The following is a 7,196-nucleotide window of genomic DNA, read 5'->3' on the forward strand; positions in this document are numbered from 1 at the left end:
CGAACAAAAATCAGCTTTATCACTTTGCTTTAAGGATTGATTTATTATTTTTATTTTTTGTGTATATGGGGTTTTGCCTACATGTATGTCTGTATATGCCTGGTGTTGGAGGAAGTCAGAAGTGGGCATCAGGTCATTTAAGACTGGATAATAACTGATGGTTATTAGCTGTTAACTGGGTAGCAGGAATCAGACCTGAGTTCTCTGCAAGAACAAGTGTTTTAACCACGTACCAATTTCTCTAGCCCCTCCAACTAGGATTTAAGACTAAGAATTTTTTTAATAGAGTTTTAAGATTTAGTTTGTTAAGATTCACTTTTATTAAAATAGTGTTCTCCAAACTATAACACTAAAGCAAAGTAAAATACTACGTTAGCCAGTTATCTGCCCTGTTTATAAAACTGCTTTGCTTAACACAAATGAAGTCTGGTAAGTCTTATCTTATCAGCTACGTTCTAATTACTAAAAGAGCTAAAGACTCAGATGATAGTGGCCCCTGAATTAGCCTTGTTGACTAATGGTATCACTGCGGTCTTCTGCATTTAGTATAGAGACTGAAAAATGTATCAAAAACATTCCAAGTGCACTGTAGCTGTCTGAAGTTTGTGCTGTCTTGTGTAGATATACTTTAAGAAAAGCCTGTAATGAAATTCTAGTGAGACAACAGATTTCCCTAAGATTGATTCCTCTCTGCAACAAGAGACAGATGTAACCAGAAACACCCTTACTTAGAAACTAAGGCTAGGTGATGGGGAGCCAGGGCAGGAGTCATCTCAAGATGTTCCTATCCTGCCAAGCTATCCCAAAATACTCTTTTCTGCTCTGCCTTCCACTACCTCCTCTCCTTGTGAGGTGGTGTGATTGTGACAAACAGAGTTTGCAGGTAGGGTAAAGACAGAAGTCGGTGTTCTATTTGGGGTATTGGGAGGGGGAAGAATAGAGGATTTCAGCTGTAAATTTATCCAGCTCGCTCCCTTTCTATATTACTGTTTAAAAGTAATTCCAGCACATCTCTGAGGATGTCATAGGAAGGCAACATGACAGGAAAGTAAAAATGGTTAGTGAGGTAGAGTTTTGTGGAAAGTAAGTTTTAAAACATCTTACAGACCAACTACTTGTTTTGATGTCTTCCTAAAATAATAGCCAAAGCAACACTAGTGGAGTTTTCAACACTTTTCAAATTGATCCAAGTGAGGATGTCTGATCTAATTAAACAAAAAGAGGACAGTGTATAAGCTCAATAATGGTTATATTCCTGGAGAGATGGCTCAGTCGGGAACCAGGGTTCAGTTCCCAGCACTCACTTGGTGGCAGCTCCAGGGTACTCAGTTCCCTCTTCCAGCCTCTGTGGGCACCAGGCGTGTGCTTGATGCACAGACATACATGCAACAAAACGCCAACACACATAAAAAAATAGTACTCAGTTAGTTGCTACTTTATCCAAAATATATGTACATTTATGATTAGGTGTGGCCTAGTTTTATTCCTGAGAGGGCTAATAATAATTTGTTTTGTCCTCTGAGCAGGCTTAAATTATCATGAGCTATATTAGTAACTGGGATGCAGGGACAGCATTAAAGCAGATGATGAATAATTCAAGTAGACAATTTACATTCTGAGAATTAAGAACTGACATTCACTTTTTTTTTTTTAGACACACCTAATGCCTGAATTGGGTTAAACACCCATTTTCTACATGATTGTTTTATTCTTAAAGATGTGAGAATGTGTTCATGCAAAAACATACATATGAATGTATATAACAGTATCATTCAGATTAGCTAACAGATAGACTCTCTAAAACGCTACCCAAAACTGCAAACTACTGTCTCTTACACTACAAACATTGTTTGGGCATAAAACCAAATGCGGTATTAATGAATGCTAAGACAGGGATGAACCTTGAAAATACAATTCTACATGGAAGACGACAAACAAATGGCCCACACATTGTGTGACTCCATTTACATGAACTAGCCACCCAATTCAATGCAGAAAGAAAACATGTTGGTGCTTGCCAGAGTTGGATTTGAAATTTCCTGTTTGGGGTAATGAAATGTTGTAAAAATTGAAAGTGGTGATGGATGCCTGAGCCTGTCAATATGCTGAAAATAATTGAATTATAAATATTAAGCGGCTGAGTTGCCTAACAAGTGATTAATGTTTCAATAAAACTGTTACTAAAAAGGAGAAAAACAGCCAATTTGCACTGATCTAGCAAGAATAGAGGGTTGTAAATGATCTGAATAATTGTTGCATCTTTCTGGGAAATGTAGCATCTAGTACTTTCCTGCAGATAACTGGATAACTAGAAATAAGGATAGCTGGTGTCACAGCCTCTCTGGTTCCTATATTTGACCCTGAGGATTTTGAAAGATCCACAGCCATAGTTATTTGGGCAAATGCTTGATCTACTCCAGCATTTCAGCTGGAGCTGGGAAATGTTCAGTTTACACACTGATCTTCTGTACCTCCAGCCAGGTAGGCCAACATAAGGTAAACTTGAGAGAGATGAAGATATTCTAAAGAGACAACAACATTTCTCATTTTGACCATCAGACTATTGAAACCGTGGACCTCAAAAAAATGGTAATTTCCCCCAAAGGAATCTCATTCTTGGAGGAATAAGGAAAGAGCCTTAGCCTTAAGGGAGAGCTTGTGTCCTAGAATTAGATTTCTCAGGGTTTTAACAATTTACCCGACCACCTTTTCTATAGAACTGAACCTCAGAAGATACTTGATCTTTGGTGGGCGGGACCACACCCTGACTGGGAATGCTCAGATATGTATATCTTTGGCCCTCTATTTAAACTTTAATCAGACCTCAGTAACCCAAAATGGACTTAGAGAGTTCACTTGATCTTCTTGCCCTTATTCCCAATGGAGCCACATTGGTTAATTTCACATTCAATAAATCCTGCCTTTAATTTGGTTCTTTTAATTGGCTTATTGAAGACAGACAGCTGAACCTGGCTTGGGGTACAAGCTGTTATCCCCAGTTTGATAATAACCAGAATATTTATTGTTTTGTTTCAGTGCTGGGGACTGAACCCAGGACCTTACATATGCTGGGTAATTACTCTATGATTAAGCTATACTGTCAGACCTATTTGAATCTTTTAATGATTTCTATTGTTTATTAAGTCACCTTTTCATAGTCATACCTATTCGATCCAGGTGTGTCTAATTTTTTGATATTGAAATGCTATTTTTGTTGTCTGTAAAATTTATCCTTAAAAAAAACCACACATTCTAGTTACAAAAAAACAAAAACAAACTCATCAACAAACTGATCATGTTTGGTGTAAACTTAGGATTTTGTGTTGGAGTCATAGTTATCCTGGGCCACGGATAGTCCACGAGCTACAGTTGGGAGCACCCGATTGATGCTTCCCAACATCCATCAGTGTTGTTTTCTCTTCAACCACTCATAAGTGGAAAATATCACGTTAAGAGTACACATAAAGGGCTGGGGAGAGAGCTCAGTAATACTTGTTCCTCTCCCAAAGAACCCAAGTTTGGTTCCTAGCAATTACATGTGGCAGCTCACAACAACCTGTAACTCCAGCTCCAGGAGATCTTGATACCTTTTTCTGGCCTCTGTAGGCACCTGCACTCACACATATACACATAATTTTTAAAATTAATAAAAAATTTAAATATTCATTTAATGCATTTAACATACTAAATAACATAGATTAGTGTAACATGTTTTAAGACTGTTCAGAACACTTATATAAGCCAAAAGTTGCTTGATAGCATCCAGAACAAGCTCTGGTTTCTCATTAAGTGTTGAGTAGCTCCTGGAATTTATTGCATGCTGCACTACAAATGAAAATCAGTGGTTGCGCATGTACTGAGAATAACTATACACAGCAGGAAATACAAATGGACTTTTTGTAGATATGAAGGGATGTTGAAAGCATAACACCCAGGAGAAATCACCTAGCAACACAGTGGAGTGTAGACTCAGCATGTCCTATGTCCTCTCAGAGTTACACGGCTGACTGAGCAGTGGTTTGTGGTCCCTGCTGAGCATCATACAGGAGTGTGATAACACACATCGACAGCCTAGGAAAAGATCAAAGGTCAAAGTTTGAAGTGTAACTTCCATCAGATGTGTAGGCTTTCACAATGTGGTAAAGTCAGTCGAAAAGCGATACATTGAGCCATTGTAATTTATGGACGTTCAATGGCTTCCAAAACTGTTATTAAATTTGATGTCGGTTTTGGCTTACTTATAGATGGTAGGGCACACAACTGGAGGAGACAAACGTACTCGTACTCAGCGCTAGCAGGAGACAAATCTATATTCCCACAGAGAGAAAACTCAAGTATTTGTGAGGACATTTTGTTTGTTTGTTTGTTTGTTTTATTAATCGTTTCATTCATTTACATCTCAAATGATATCCCCCTTCCCGGTTTCCCCTCTACAACCCCACATCCCATCCCCCCTCTCTCCCTCTTTGCCTCTATTAGGGTGCTCCCCCACTCACTCACCCTCTCCTGCCCCACCCCTCCAGCATGCCCCTACACTGTGGCATCAAACCTCCCTGGAACCAAGGGCCTCCCCTCCCATTGATGTCAGATAAGGCCATCCTCTGCTACCTATGTATCTGGAGCCATGGATTCTCCCTGTACACTCGTTGGTTGGTGGTCTAGTCCCTGGGAGCACTGGGTGGTCCGGCCAGCTGATGTTGTTCTTCCTGTAGGGTTACAATCTCCCTCAACTCCTCCAGTCCTTCTGCCAGCTCCCTCATCAGGGTCCCTCAGCTCAGTCTAATGGTTGGCTTCGAGCATCCACATCTGCATTGGTCAGTTGCTGGCAGAATCTCCCAGGGAACTTTTTAAGGAAAGTACCATTCAGTCCTGCTGACTGGGCCAGTGGAGGTGGACCAACACACCTGTTCTATTTTGTTTTCTGTTTTCATGAAAAACACTGTAACTAAAAGCAGCCTGTACCAAAAAAAGTTTATTTGGATTACAAGTTAGTTACAGGCCATTAACAAGAGAAGCTAAGGCAGGAACTCAAGGAAGCTCAAGGGAGGAGGTTGATAACAGACCCTGGAGAAATGCTGTTCCCTAGCTTGCTCCCTGGCTATGTTCAGCATGCTAGTAACTGTAGTGGTTTCTACAGTTTCTGTAGTGGTTTCTGTAGTGGTTTGAATGAAAATGTCCCCCATTGCCTCGTGTATCTGAATATTTTGTTCCTAGTTTTAGAACTATTTTTAGAAGGATTAGTAGGTGTGGCCTTGTTGGAAGAGGTGTGTCATTATAGGTAGGCTTTGAGGTTTAGAGACCTAGTTTCTCTGCCTCCAACTTTTAGCTCTCAACTCCTGCTCCAGTGCCATGCCTACCTGTATGTTACCTGCCATAATAATTATGAACTTACCCTCTGAAACTGTGAGCCAGCTCCCTAATTAAATGCTTTCTTTTGTAAGTCTCCTTGAATATGGTGTCTCTTCATAGCAATAGAAAAGTATCTAAGACACTTTCTTCTGTAGCCCACCTGCCTAGGGATGGCACTGCCCACAGTGGGCTGAGAGCTCTTCTACATCAATTAATGATAAAGACTATACCTCACTGACGTATCCACAGGCCAATTTGATGGAGGCAGTTCCTCACTAAAGTTCCCCTGCTTCCGGATATGTTAACTTGACAACAAAACCAACTAGGGTGAAAGCTTGTGTTGTATCCAGTTTACCTCTAGCCATACTTGATCATCTTAGAGCTCTGCTTCTGAATGAAGCATCCTAGTACTGTGGAATACTTTGAATCCTGCCAGTCGTCTTCAAGACCCTACATGTGAAGGTTTGACTTTTAGGGTTTTTTCCTCAAGATTCTGGACTCCTCATACTGACATCTTGTGTAATTTCCTCCCCTCATGAGGATTTGTGACCTCTGACTCACTCTAACAGAATGTAGCAGGGATGGCAGGGATATCACTTTCTCTCATCTTGCAAGCTTCTTTTTCTCTACTGCCTTCTCAGTTTGCGTGATTTGATGAGGCAAGCAGCCATACTATGGGGAACTTGTGACCAGTATAGCAAAGTGACTTCTGGTTACAGTCAATAAAGAACTGAGGTCTCCCATCTAGGAGAGCATAGGAACCGGATCGTCCTGACCATACCATGAAAACTTGCAAGTGATTCCTCTCCAGTTGAGTTTCATATGAGATCTCACACCATTTAGGACCTGTATTGCAATTCTCTGCAAGACCATGAAACAGATGTCCTGGCTAAGCCTGACACTGTGAGGCAATAAATATGTGTGGTGTGTGTGTGTGTGTGTGTGTGTGTGTGTGTGTGTGTGTGTGTGTGTGTGTGTGTTCCTAGTATGCTAGAGTTTCATATCAGGTATCTAGTCCACCTATTGGAGCTCACCAATTTGTGTAAGAAGCCATTTGGTTAATGAGTTACAAGGATCTTCCTGTCCCTGTCTCCCAGTGCTGGGATTGCATGGTACCTACTTTTTACGTAGATATTGGGGTTCCAAACTCAGATCTTCATGCTGGTACAGCAAGCACTTAATTGAGTGCGTCATATCCCAAGCTCCTAAAATGCTTTTTATATGAGATAGATGTCTCACTTACATTGTTGCCCAGGCTAGCTTAAAATGATTCTCCTGCCTCAAACTCCTGAATGCCTGGGATTACAGGTGTGTGCCACTGTGCTCACTTTAAGCTTTCCTGAAAACCTCTTGTAAGGATACCTTCTGGCTCAGGATGTTTTCTTCTTCATCTTCCATGGGGAGAAGACTGACTTATATGCACCAGTAAAATGGGAAATAAGACATGCGTTTCTTTTAAAACATATTCTAGAAACAAAAAGCATTTCTATTATTTTGTGGGAGGGACATCTTTTGCCAGCATGTGTGTGTGCACTGTATGTGTACAGTGTCCCTGGAATCCAGAAGAGATCATTGGATCCCAAAGGAATGGAGTTATAAAGGGTAGTGAGCTACCATGTGGATGCTATCAGACCTGGGTCCTAGGGAAGAACAGCTAGTGCTCTTAACTGCTGAGCCATCTGTCCAGCTCCTGAAGAGAAGTATTTATAGGTTCAGTGAGAGGCTGCCTTTGGTTTCCTTTAAAGTTGTTCATTGGGAGTTGGGTGTGGTAGATAAGAGGTGGGGTTTTGAAGACTGGATGAACTATAGATGAGGCTAGTTATATTATGTGTTGGTAATTATTAAAA

The sequence above is a fragment of the Grammomys surdaster genome, unplaced genomic scaffold (genome assembly GCF_004785775.1).
Source record: "Grammomys surdaster isolate TR1022 unplaced genomic scaffold, NIH_TR_1.0 147, whole genome shotgun sequence".
Taxonomy (NCBI): domain Eukaryota; kingdom Metazoa; phylum Chordata; class Mammalia; order Rodentia; family Muridae; genus Grammomys; species Grammomys surdaster.